Source organism: Orcinus orca, chromosome 7 (genome assembly GCF_937001465.1).
Source record: "Orcinus orca chromosome 7, mOrcOrc1.1, whole genome shotgun sequence".
Lineage (NCBI taxonomy): Eukaryota > Metazoa > Chordata > Mammalia > Artiodactyla > Delphinidae > Orcinus > Orcinus orca.
This window is the reverse complement of record NC_064565.1, coordinates 61,841,889-61,856,416: the sequence shown is the minus strand read 5'-3', so window position 1 is coordinate 61,856,416 and position 14,528 is coordinate 61,841,889. Positions and strand designations below refer to the sequence as shown.

Here is a 14,528-nt window from a genome sequence, read left to right as displayed (position 1 = left end):
GTACATAATTATTTAATAATAAAAATATAAATCTCTTTTAAAAGATAGTATCCTCATTACCTTAGTGCTGTTATTTATTTAGATAGTGTTTTATTGAATCCTTTGTTGTACACTAAATTCTTACTTTTACTCTTTTACGTCATTATTTGGGTTTTTGTGGAGATTGTGCTGTTATAACCTTCCACTGAGTCAGTGATTCTAAACTCTTAAATTGGGACACTTGGATTTAATTTTTTGAAGTAATAGTATTTTTTCTTTTGAGGAATTTGTGATATATACTTAGAAAATAGGAATTGTCTGTGCTTAGAAAGCCTTTAATTGCATTTGAGCCTTCTGAAGCTATGGTTTAGAGCAGCATTCTCAAAGTGTGGTCTGTGGATCTCTGAGGATCCCTGAGACCCTGTCAGAGGTCCTTGATATCAAACTACTTTTCATAAAAATAGTACAGTTTATTTGCCTTTTTTCTTGTATAGACATTTTCACTGATGGTGGCTAAAACTGCTGTGTTTTAGCGCAAATCAAAGCTGTGATGCTAAACTGTACTAGTAGTTGTATTCTTTATGACCATCCACTTGCAGTTAAAGAAAAATGCTAGCTAGCTTCACTGAGCAATGACCTTGATGAACAAGTCAAAAGAGTTATTTTTACTAAACCTTGACCCTTGAATGCTGCATGTCCTTTTTAAAATAATAGCTTTATTGAAATATAATTCACATACTATAAAACTCGCCCTTTAAAGTATATAGTTTAGTGGTTTTTAATATAGGCACAGACTGATGCACCCATCACCACTCTCTATTTTTAGAACATTTTCAGCACCTCCCCCAAACCCCGTACCCATTAGCAGTCACTCCACATTCCCTGCCCCGTCCCCTGAGCCCCCCAGCAACCACTAATCTACTTTCTGTCTCTTTAGATTTGCCTATTATATCTTATCAGTGGAATCATACAGTATGTGGCTCACTGTGTCTGACTTTTAATTTACCATAATATTTTTAGGGTTCATCTGTCTTGTAGCCTTTAAACGTACTTTGTTCTTTTTTGTGGTTGAATAATATTCCATTGTATGGATATACCACATTTTATTCCTTTATCCATTGATGAACAACATTTCCATTTTTTAGCTATTAAGAATAATGCTGCTATGAACGTTCGTGTACAGTTTTTTGGTGTGGACATGTTTTTGTTTCTTTTGGGTATATACTTAGCAGTGGAATTGCTGGGTTGTATGTTTAACATTTTGAGGAACTGCCAAACTGTTTTTCCAAAGTGACTGTACCATTTTACATTCTCACCAGCAAAAGGGTTCCGGTTTTTCTATATCCCCACCAACATTTATCATTGTCCTCCTTTTTGATTTTAGATATACTAAGAATGGGTGTGAAGTGGTATCTCATTGTGTTTCTGATTTGTAGTTCCTGCTGCATGTCTTTGTAATATTCTTTATGACAAAATGGGAAGTATACTTTAATAAAGCACTTCTGCATACCAAAATAAGATGATTATCTTTGAAAATATATATATTGTTTTCAATTGAGCAATTGTATGAGTTGCAAGCTGAACTAGGTGCTATTTTTTGGAAACACATTTTACTTGAAAGACTGACAAACTATGGTTATTGAGAGACTCATGTACTTAAGTGACAGATATTTTCTAAAAAGTATAATGAATTAAGTGAGCCTGTCCTTAAAAGGAAAAAAACTTGACTGTTTGCTACCAATGATAAAATTTGGGCTTTCCAGTGAAAATCAGAATTTTGGAAAACTTGAATCTACTACTATGAACTTGGTAACTTGTTAATAATTACATACTTTTATGATGAAATGGACAGTGATATTAATATTAATAAATAGCATTTTGGGGGATACTGTATTATAATGAAATATGCCATCATTTGGAAGATCTTTATGATAACTGAGTGAACCAGTAGTTTTCAGATGATCAGCTCATGTTACAAAATCCTGCATGGGTAAAAGATCCATCTGTTCAGAGTTCAAGATAGGCCAACAACAAGCATGTGGAAAGTTTACCAATATAGTTTCAGATTCTACATTACAACTGACCTTTAAGAAATTTAGCACTTGTCAGATTTGGTATAGTATCCAAGAAGAATAACCACAATTGGCTGAAAGACTATCAGATTACTTCTTTTTCCAGCCACATATCTTTGTGAAACTAGATATTCTTCATATGCTTCAGCCCAAACCACGTATTGCAACACACTGCAAAAGCAAATATGAAACTCCAGTTGTCTTCTTTTAACCTAGATATTAAAGAGATTTGCAAAAAATGTGAAACATGACCTCTCTCCTCATTAAACTTTTATGTATGTTTTTGGAAAATAGTTGTTTTTCATAAAATCTTAATTTGTGTTAACATTTAATGGATTTATTGTTTTCAAATGAATCAAAACATTAAAAATTTCTCTTCTAATTCCTAATACAGTAAATATCAAAATAAATACCCTACATTAACAAAAGCTTTTTGGGGACCTCAGTAATATTTAAGAGTTTAGAAGGAGTCCTGAGACCAAAAAGTTTGAGAATACTGGTAGATGACAGACTTCTGAGGACATAGGAGATAGTTTTTAGAAACCAGTTTTTAAAGCTTCCACAAAGTTAAAGTTATGGAGATCTATACATGTTAGAAAAACACCTCTAGAGAATTTATTTGTAATTTTGTGGATTTATGTTGGTCATGAAATTAGATTGATATAAAGCACTAAGTGCTCAGTACAATAATTTATTTCCAAAATACTATCAAAATAGCAACAGTGTTTGAATTAAATACAAAATCGAATTTTTAGGATGATAATTTAGTTTATTGTATGTTGGCAAGGGAGGGTAAAATAAGCACTCCAGAAGGCCATTAAATTTGAATTTTTTTCCAAATTTTAAAGGAATGGGGAAAGAACTTGAGAAAATAAAAGTTAAAGAGAATCAGAGTAAAAATGCTGCATAGTACATAACAGCATATTTAGAAATAAAAACCAGGAAGTTGTAATTTGGGGATAATTTGGTAATAGGAAAACTACCCCTTGGTGTACTGTCTTTTTAATTGGCAAGAAGGAAGAAATTATTTTAGGATGTGTTTTCTTACATGAAAAATCAGTAAAAAAAAACTTTATCGATGTTAGAGCATAGTATGCACAGATGAACTGCTTAAAATTTTGACACCATTGGTTTGCATTTTGGTGAGTATGGAAACAACGTAACACATTTCCCAAATAAATGAGACCACACCGTTTTTTTTACTAGGACTCTGCAATTTCTTTGACCTTTTTTCTAAGATCCTCTTTCACAAAAATGACCTCTATTCCAACCTGTTTTAAGAAGTGAATCTGATTCAGGGTCTCTCCTCATGAGGGGTATGTTTAGTGCCTCTTATCCCTTAGAAACCAAACCCCCATCTTCCTTGGAACATAGAGCTCATTGGGCCCCAAGCTGCAACCCCACTCACTCCCTTTATTTCTTTTCCTTGCCCACTGAGAAATGCATGCTGTTTTTGAAATTTAATTTTTACTCTACCATTTGCTGTGTATTTGAAGCTAGGCGATCTTTCTGACATCTTTTCGGGTGAGAAAATTTCTCCCAAATTCAAGCCAAGACTTAGCCAGTTTCTCAAATTTTAGTTCTCTACCCGATTTTGGCTTATCCTCTAAGATTGGGTATATGTAAAGCTTGGTGTCATGCACATTTTAAAATATTGTCATAACTATACTGGTTGTACAGTTTTTTTTTTATCCTGCTTAATTTTTAGTTACTTTTTTTGGTAGGGTGACCATACCTGTTAAGTATTTAGGTCAGGAATTATATTCTATTTAATTATCTATTAATATAGTTAAAAAGACCCCACATGAGAAAGAGCTAAGAGTCAAATTCACTGCCTAAAACCAGGGCCTGGCGTAGGATTCCTTTTTGTAGAGGTGAGCTTAAAAAAAAAAAAGTTTGTTGCTGTCTGTTACTCTAAGGTACAGCTTAAATGAGGCTGTACACTTACAGAAATGAGAAGAGGACATGGGGAAATAGGAGGACATCAACAATCTTGTGATCAGATTCTGAACCAGTCTGAACCATTGAGCGATTAACTTGGTGTCTAGATTTATGACATCTCCAGTATTAGCTCTGAAGCCAATAAAAGACCTAGGTCTACATTAGGGCCAGACAGACTTGGTGGAAACACTTGGAAAAATGCCAGGCATGGAGGTATAATGCAGAGAGAAAAATTATACTCAGTATAAGCCTGAAAACCAAAATTGCAAAATACATGATGAAGGGAAAATCTATGAAAGATAGCCAGTAAAATCAACAATCAAGAGATGAATTCATGTCCAATTAAAGAAAGATAATTTAAAAATCTGTGAAAGACTTTAAAATCAGTATGTTTATACCTGTCAATGAGATAAAGGAAGCTGTAGCATCTTTAGAAAAGAAGTTGTGAAACAAAAAAGGTAGATGTGTAAAAGAAACAACCAGAAATCCTAGAAAGGAGAAGCATATTTCATTGATTCAAAGACACGAATTGTTTAACGTTTTAACATTTCTTCTGAGATATGAGTATATCTTACCGACCATGGCATGTCAGTGTTTAATTTACAGTGCTTTTTCTTTTTTACTAGTAGTGGTATGTCTTGATAGCATTGTTTAGATGAAATAGAAAAATTTGGCGGGACAAACAGGAGAATCTTTAGGCTGGACATAGAAAAAAATGAGTGAATAGTAATATACTTAGAAATTTACCCAGAATATAGTTTAGAGATAATGAACAGGTAGAGACTTGAAAGATTGAGAGTCACCAACATAAGATTTTCAGAAAAAGAGAATAGAGTGAATGGCAAGAGAAGCAGTGTTGGATGAGATAATGGCTGAGAGTTTTCTGGTGTTGGAGATACGTAGTTTACAGATGAAAATTTTGCTTCAAGTATTAAGAAAGATAAACAAAAATAAGTCCACCCCTGTCTTAAACTAAAATTTTGGAGAAAGATAATCTTAAATTTTAACAGAAAAGTCATATTGCTAACAAATTACAGACCTACAAACTTCTCAACAGCCACACACATACCAGAAGATCATGTAGTAGTATCTTTATAGCACTGAGAGAAAGTAACCAGCAGGCAAGAATTCTGTATGCAATTAAAAATCCTACTTAAGAGTTAGAATATAATGAAGATATTTAAAATAATCAAGGACTGAAAGTTTATTATTCAAAGACCCTTATGAAACTAACTACTGAAGTGTTAAGTAGAAAAATGGATCCAGAGGAAATGAGGACATAGTAGTGATTACAGTGGGTAAAAAATTAATAATTTAACTGACCGTAAAACACTAGTAACTTTAAGTTACAGAAAATTTCAGAGATACACCAAAGCAGATAAATGTATGATGAACCTTAAGGTAACCACCTCGCAGCTTCAACAGTTATCAACATTCTGCCTTTCTTCTTTTCCCACTGTTTGAAATTTTACTCTTGCTGGAGTATTTTAAAGTAAATTCCAGAGAGTGTATAACTTTACCCAGTAATACTAATGGAGTGATTTGCACGGTGTGGTCTAGGAGTCCCAGACCCTTTTCATAGGTGTCTGTGAGGTCCAAGTTATTTTCATAATAATACCAAGATGCTATTTGCTTATTTCATTTTTGCCTCACAAGTGGTGTACAGTAGAGTTTTTCAGAGGCTATATGATATATGATAACACAGCAGATTGAACACAGAAGCAGATATAAAGATCTAGCTTTTTTTTTTTTTTTTTTAAATTGAAGTATTGTTGATTTACGATGTTGTGTTAGTTTCAGGTGTACAGCAAAGCAGTAAAGTTATATATATGTATATATCTATTCTTTTGCAGATTTTTTCCATTATAGGTTATTATAAGATATTGAATATAGTTCCCTGTGCTATACAGTAGGTCCTTGTTATCTGTTTTATATAGAGTAGTGTGTATCTGTTAATTCCAAACTCCTAATTTATTCCTTCCCTCTCCTTTCCTATTTTGTAACCATAAGTTTGTTTTCTATGTCTGTGATTACATTTCTGTTTTGTAAATGTTAATTTGTATCAGTGATCGCATATATTTGTCTGTGTCTGACTTATTTAACTTAGTATGATCTAGCTATTTTCTAAGAAGCCAGATATTAAAGATATTTGCAAAAATGTCAAACTATTCTAATTTTTAAAAATATATATTTTTCATAAGAGGATGTTACTTATGTTAACATTTATGAGTTTGTTACTTTGAAATTAATAAATCAACCTTTAAAATGTTCCCAGTTTTGATTCTTAATATGGAAAATATTGATATATAAGCAGAGGACAACTGAAATCTTCATTCAAATTTTTTAAAAATGGATTTTTTTCTATTTTTTTTAACAACATAATTTACATACAGTAAAATTCCTTCTAAAATTTTAGTGCACCATTCTGCACTTTCAGTAACTGAACACAGTTGTATAATCACCACCATAATTAAGATATAGTATCATTTTACCACCTCTCTCCATTCCCATATGCAACTTCATAGTCAGCCATTCTCCTTTACCCTTGTTCTCTGGCAAATAGGTGTTACTCACATAAACAAAAACTCTTTGAAGTCCTCAGTAATTTTTAAAACTTAAAGTGATTCTGATATCGAGAAGTTTGAAAACTGCTGCGCTAATGTTAAGGATTTTAAGAAACATAACCAAAGTACCATTATTTACAATACCCTAAATTTATAGTTATCCTTTAGTATTATTTAATAGCCTTGTAATGTTTAGTTTTCCCCAAATGATTAAAAATACCTTTTTAGAATTGATCAAGTTAGGATTCAAACAAGCACTGTGTCTTTTATTGGTTCATGTGCCTCCAAGTCTCAGCTTTTCAAATAATAGTTTTAGCAGCTTTTCATTGTTGTAACTTGGATTCATTATTTCATTAAGATTTGCAAAATGGTGATTTTTCTGATTTTCTCAGTCCTTTTGTGTTAAGCTGTGATTTTTTTCTGAAAAGATCCTTCCCTTGTTAGCTATTTGGTTACCCCCGAAGCACAGTTTGTACAAGAAAGGCAGGATAAGCTATTAAATCCATTCCTTTTATTTATCTGTTTTCAGAATGAGTTGGTGTCTTAGCTGCCATCAGAGGTTCTCTCTCTCTCTTTTTTTTTTCCTTTGGTGTATCATGGTGAACTCATTTTTTATCAGTTGTATTTTAATACATGGTATTCATTATTCTTGGAAATTAATATTTATATTGTTAAGAAATGGAATACTAAGCCTAAAAAAGAAATAGCGGTGTGGGACTTGTGGGGATTGGTTCCTGGGTAGAGGTTCTTGTCATTTTTAGGAGGATCAGCTTTATAGAAAATAGTTTTAGCCATTTTACATCAATTTATAATTTGGATATAAGTAATTAAGAGAACAAAAGTGTGATTTTATATATATATATATTTTTAAATTAAGACTGTTTTTTTAGAGCAGTTTTAGGTTCACAGCAACATTGAAGAGGAGGTACAGAGATTTTCCATCTACCTTCTGCCCCTACACATGCATAGCATCCCCCATCATGACGTCTCTCACCATAGTGATACATTTGTTAAAACTGATGAACCTACGTTAATACATCATAATTACACAAAGTCCATAGTTTACATAATGGTTCACTCTTGGTGTTGTACATTATTTGAGTTTGGACAAGTGTATAATAACATATCCATCATTATGGTATAGTAAGAGTATTTTTACTACCCTGGAGACCCTCTGTGTTCTGTCTATTGCAAAAGTGCAATTTTTAACTTCTAAACTGGGGCAGGAGGTAGAAAATCATCAATCCAACAGAAAATAGGAAAGGAGAAGAAGTATAGCAAAGAAAAAGACTAATATCATGTAGAAATTCAGGACAGTCCTGAGAAGAAAAAAAATTAGTAATCCTACAACCAATAAAGTTGGTAAATTGCCTGTATAATCTTCTGGTCTTTTTTTGGTGCATATTGCATACTGTGTCTTTACACTTTGGGGTCACTTTAAAATTGAGGTCATATACACAACTTTATCTTTTTTTTCCAAATAATATATTGTGTGCATTTCCCAGATCATTAGTTTTCCACAACATGATTATTTAGTTTCATTACTAAGTATTTTGGTGAGGATATTTCATGATTTAACGAATCCTCTCTTGTTAGGTGTTTAGGTTATTTTTCATTTTTTTCCCGTTACATAGAAATCTTTGCTCACACTTCTGATCATTTCCTTATGCAGAAGAATTTAAGGCTTTTATATATACTGCAGAAACGCTCTTTCACCCCCATTGTTTGCGAGGATGGGGTTTTTTGTACTGGGATGTCATTTTATCAAATGGCAGTTTTGGGGTGGTAAAAATAGACTCTAATACATTCATTTATTATTGGGGAACTTGAACATTTTTGCATGTTTATTGTCTATTTGTGTTTGGTCATTATCCTTTCATGTTTTTTGCTTGTTTTTCCCTCACTACTGATTTGTAAGACATTTTTAAAAGACATCTTTATGTTAAGGACATCAGTCTTTTGTCACACACCACAGATATTTTCTCCATTTGTTTGCCATTAAGTTTGTTTAGTGGTGAGTTTTAGTACATGTAAGTTCTTACTAGACTTTTTTTTTTTTTTTTTTTTTTTTTGCGGTACGCGGGCCTCTCACTGTCGTGGCTTCTCCCGTTGCGGAGCACAGGCTCCGGACGCGCAGGCTCAGCGGCCATGGCTCACGGGCCCAGCCGCTCTGCGGCATGTGGGATCTTCCCGGACCGGGGCACGAACCCGTGTCCCCTGCATCGGCAGGTGGACTCTCAACCACTGTGCCACCAGGGAAGCCCCCACATCTTCTTTATCCATTCGTCTGTCGATGGGCATTTAGGTTGCTTCCATGACCTGGCTGTTGTAAATAGTGCTGCAATGAACATTGGGGGTGCATGTCTCTTTTTGAATTATGGTTTTCTCTGGGTATATGCCCAGTAGTGGGATTGCTGGATCATATGGTAATTCTATTTTTAATTTTTTAAGGAACCTCCGTACTGTTCTCCATAGTGGCTGTATCAATTTACATTCCCACCAACAGTGCAAGAGGGTTCCCTTTTCTCCACACTGTCTCCAGCATTTGTTGTTTGTAGATTTTCTGATGATGCCCATTCTAACTGGTGTGAGGTGATACCTCATTGTAGTTTTGATTTGCATTTCTCTAATAATTAGTGATGTTGAGTAGCTTTTCATGTGCTTCTTGGCTATCCGTATGTCTTCTTTGGAGAAATGTCTATTTAGGTGTTCTGCCCATTTTTGGATTGGGTTGTTTTTTTTTTTAATATTGAGCTGCATGAGCTGTTTATATATTTTGGAGATTAATCCTTTGTCCATTGATGCGTTTGCAAATATTTTCTCCCATTTTGAGGGCTGTCTTTTCGTCTTGTTTATGGTTTCCTTTGCTGTGCAAAGGCTTTGAAGTTTCATTAGGTCCCCGTTGTTTATTTTTGTTTTTATTTCCATTACTCTAGGAGGTGGATCAAAAAAGATCTTGCTGTGATTTATGTCAAAGAGTGTTCTTCCTATGTTTTCCTCTAAGAGTTTTATAGTGTCCAGTCTTACATTTAGGTCTCGAATCCATTTTGAGTTTATTTTTGTGTATGGTGTTAGGGAGTGTTCTAATTTCATTCTTTTACATGTAGCTGTCCAGTTTTCCCAGCACCGCTTATTGAAGAGATTGTCTTTTCTCCATTGTATATCCTTGCCTCCTTTGTCATAGATGAGTTGACCATAGGTGCGTGGGTTTATCTCTGGGCTTTCTATCTTGTTCCATTGATCTGTGTTTCTGTTTTTGTGCAAGTATCGTATTGTCTTGATTACTATAGCTTTGTAGTACAGTCTGAAGTCAGGGAGTCTGATTCCTCCAGCTCCGTTTTTTTCCCTCAGGACTGCTTTGGCTATTCGGGGTCTTTTGTGTCTCCATACAGATTTTAAGATTTTCTGTTCTAGTTCCGTAAAAAATGCCATTGGTAATTTGATAGGGATTGCATTGAATCTGTAGATTGCTTTGGGTAGTATAGTCATTTTCACAATATTGATTCTTCCAATCCAAGAACATGGTATATCTCTCCTTCTGTTGGTATAATCTTTAATTTCTTTCATCAGTGTCTTATAGTTTTCTGCATACAGGTCTTTTGTCTCCCTAGGTAGGTTTATTCCTAGGTATTTTATTCTTTTTGTTGCAATGGTAGATGGGAGTGTTTCCTTAATTTCTCTTTCAGATTTTTCATCATTCGTGTATAAATGCAAGAGATTTCTGTGAATTAATTTTGTATCCTGCAACTTTACCAAATTCATTGACTAGCTGTAGTAGTTTTCTGGTGGTATCTTTAGGATTCTCTATGTATGGTATCATGTCATCTGCAAACGGTGACAGTTTTCCTTCTTCTTTTCCAATTTCTATTCCTTTTCTTTTTCTTCTTCGATTGCCGTGGCTAGGATTTCCAAAACTGTGTTGAATAATAGTGGTGAGAGTGGACATCCTTGTCTTGTTCCTGATCTTAGAGGAAATGCTTTCAGTTTTTCACCATTGAGAATGATGTTTGCTGTGGGTTTGTCATATATGGCCTTTATTATGTTGAGGTAGGTTCCCTCTTTCTTTTTCTTTTCTTTTTTTTTTTTTTGCGGTATGTGGGCCTCTCACTGTTGTGGCCTCTCCCGTTGCGGAGCACAGGCTCCGGACGTGCAGGCTCAGCGGCCATGGCTCACGGGCCCAGCCACTCCGCGGCATGTGGGATCTTCCCGGACCGGGGCACAAACCCCTGTCCCCTGCATCGGCAGGCGGACTCTCAACCACTGCGCCACCAGGGAAGCCCGAGGTAGGTTCCCTCTGTGCCCACTTTCTGTAGAGTTTTTATCATAAATGGGTGTTGAATTTTGTCAAAAGCTTTTTCTGCATCTATTGAGATGATCATATGGTTTTTATTCTTCAATTTGTTAATATGGTGTATCACATTGATTTGCGTATATTGAAGAATCCTTGCATCCCTGAGATAAATCCCACTTGATCATGGTGTATGATCCTTTTACTGTGTTGTTGGATTCTGTTTGCTAGTATTTTGTTGAGGATTTTTGCATCTATATTCATCAGTGATATTGGTCTGTAAATTTTCTTTCTTTGTAGTATCTTCCTCTGGTTTTGGTATCAGGGTGATTTGATGGTGGCCTCATAGAATGAGTTTGGGAGTGTTCCTTCCTCTGCAATTTTTTGGAAGAGTTTGAGAAGGATGGGTGTTAGCTCTTCTCTAAATGTTTGATAGAATTCACCTGTGAAGCCATCTGGTCCTGCCTGGACTTTTGTTTGTTGGAAGATTTTTAATCACTGTTTCAATTTCATTACTTGTGATTGGTCTGTTTATATTTTCTATTTCTTCCTGGTTCATTGTTGGAAAGTTATACCTTTCTACAAATCTGCCCATTTCTGCCAGGTTGTCCATTTTATTGGCATAGAGTTGCTTGTAGTAGTCTCTTAGGATGCTTTGTCTTTCTGCTGTGTCTGTTGTAACTCCTCCTTTTTCACTTCTAATTTTATTGATTTGAGTCCTCTCCCTCATTTTCTTGATGAATCTGGCTAATGGTTTATCAATTTTGTTTACCTTCTCAAAGAACCAGATTTTAGTTTTAGTGATCTTTGTTATTTTCTTTGTTTCGAATTCATTTATTTGTGCTCTGATCTTTATGATTTCTTTCCTTTTGCTAACTTTGGCGTTTTGTTTGTTCTTCTTTCTCTAGTTCCTTTAGGTGTAAGGTTAGATTGTATATTTGAGATTTTTCTTGTTCTTGAGGTAGGCTTGTATAGCTATAAACTTCCCTCTTAGAACTGCTTTTGCTGCATCCTATAGGTTTTGGATGGTCGTGTTTTCATTGTCATTTGTCTCTGGGTATTTTTTGATCTCCTCTTTGATTTCTTCAGTGATCTCTTGGTTATTTAGTAACATATTGTTTAGCCTCCATGTGTTTGTGGTTTTTACGTTTTTTTTTTCCCCCTGTAATTCATTTCTAATCTCACAGAGTTGTGGTCAGAAAAGGTGCTTGATATGACTTCAGTTTTCTTAAATTTACTGAGGCTTGATTTGTGACCCAAGATGTGATCTATCCTGGAGAACGTTCTGTGCGCACTTGAGAAGTGTAATCTGCTGTTTTTGGATGGAATGTCCTATAAATATCAATTAGATCTATCTGGTCTATTGTGTCATTTAAAGCTTGTGTTTCCTTATTTATTTTCATTTTGGATGATCTGTCTATTGGTGTAAGTGAGGTGTTAAAGTCCCCCACTATTATTGTGTTACTGTCGATTTCCAGCAGTTGCCTTATGTATTGAGGTGCTCCTATGTTGGGTGCATATATAATTGTTATATCTTTTTCTTGGATTGATCCCTTGATCATTATGTAGTGTCCATCCTTGTCTCTTGTAACATTCTTTATTTTAAAGTCTGTTTTATCTAATATATGAGTATTGCTACTCCAGCTTTCTTTTGATTTCCATTTGCATGGAATATCTTTTTCCATCCCCTCACTTTCAGTCTGTATGTGTCCCTAGGTCTGAAGTGGGTGTCTTGTAGACAGCATATATATGGGTCTTGTTTTTGTATTCATTCAGTGAGCCTGTGTCTTTTGGTTGGAGCATTTAATCCATTCACGTTTAAGGTAATTATCGATATGTATGTTCCTGTGATCATTTTCTTAATTGTTTTGGGTTTGTTTTTGTAGGTCCTTTTCTTCTCTTGTGTTTCCCAGTTAGAGAAGTTCCTTTAGCATTTGTTGTAGAGCTGGTTTGGTGGTGCTGAATTCTCTTAGCTTTTGCTTATCTGTAAAAGTTTTGATTTCTCCATTGAATCTGAATGAGATTCTTGCTGGGTAGAGTAATTTTGGTTGTAGGTTCTTCCCTTTCATCACTTCAAATATGTCATGCCATTCCCTTCTGGCTTGTAGAGTTTTTGTTGAGAAATCAGCTGTTAACCTTATGGGAGTTCCCTTGTATGTTATTTGTCATTTTTCCCTTGCTGCTTTCGATATTATTCTTTGTCTTTAATTTTTATTGATTTGATTACTATGTGTCTTGGCTTGTTTCTTCTTGGGTTTATCCTGCATGGGACTCTCTGTGCTTCCTGGACTTGGGTGGGTTTTTCCTTTCCCATGTTAGGGAAGTTTTCGACTATAATCTCTTCATATATTTTCTCTGGTCCTTTATCTCTCTCTTCTCCTTCTGGGACCCCTGTAATGCAAATATTGTTGGATTTAATGTTGTCCCAGAGGTCTCTTATGCTGTCTTTATTTCTTTTCATCCTTTTTCCTTTATTCTGTTCTGCAGCGGTGAATTCCACCATTCTGTCTTCCAGGTCACTTATCTGGTCTTCTGCCTCAGTTATTCTGCTATTGATTCCTTCTAGTGTATTTTTCATTTCAGTTGTTGTATTGTTCATTGCTGTTTGTTTGTTCTTTAATTCTTCTAGGTGTTTTTTCTTTAATTCTTCTAGGTCTTTGTTAAACATTTCTTATGTCTTCTTAGTCTTTGCCTCCATTCTTTTTCTGAGGTCCTGGATCATCTTCACTATCATTCTAAATTCTTTTTCTGGAAGGTTGCTTATCTCCATTTAGCTTTTCTGGGGTTTTATGTGTTGTTCCTTCATCTGGTACATAGTCCTCTGGCTTTTCATTTTGTCTGTGTTTCTGTGAATGTGGTTTTCCTTCCACAGGCTGCAGAATTGTAGTTCTTGCTTCTGCTGTCTGCTCTCTCTCACAGGGAACTTTTTAAAAATGCCAACAATTTGTGTTGAGCATCCTCCCAATTCTAATTTAATTGCTGCATTAGGCCTAGGAAAGATGTATTTTAAAAGCCCCCAAGAGATTTTGAAGTACAACTGGTTTGAAAATTAGTAGCTTAATACAGAAAGAATATAGATAAAGAAGAGATTGGAAAATAGTATCTTGAGCCTCAGATTATTTTCCTTGATTTTTCAAATGCAGTGTCTAGCACAGAATCAGAGGTAGTTGGGCGTATGAGGAGACGACATGCCATGAGTGAGAACCAGCAGAAACATCAGACAACAGAAGTAAGACTTACTGGGACTTTATATACCACATATGGATTTAAACAATTGTTTTACTATGGTCTGGAAGGAAAAAGCCAAGGTTGAAAATTTTTAACAGAGAATTGGGGATTGTTATGAAAATGACATGGCAGATTGTAAAAGGACCAAATACAAATTCAGGAACTGAAACTTAAAATGACCAAAATTGAGGGAAATCCTTGGCTGAATCTGAGGACATTTTCAACATTTAGAGGGCAAGAAGTAGAGGAGCAACCAGTAAAGGAAATGGAAGGCGCTTCCAGCAGAGAGGAACATCCTGGAAGCCAAGTGAATGAACCACTTAAAAGGAAGAGTTCTCAACTTTTCAGATATTGTGGAGGGTACATAAGATGGTAAAGAATGGGAATCCAGTTGTTGTGGTTTCAGTGGAGTGTTGGGGAGAAAAGTCTGAATAGAGTGATTTAAAAGGAGATGAA

At 35.0% G+C, this 14,528-nt stretch overlaps 1 protein-coding gene across 3 annotated transcripts in view; it reads left to right on the top strand.

The window, feature by feature from the left end:
• Nucleotides 1–14,528, top strand: part of SP3 (Sp3 transcription factor) — a 62,302-nt gene that overhangs the window by 12,300 nt on the left and 35,474 nt on the right. The gene's annotated exons all lie outside the window — the stretch shown is intronic.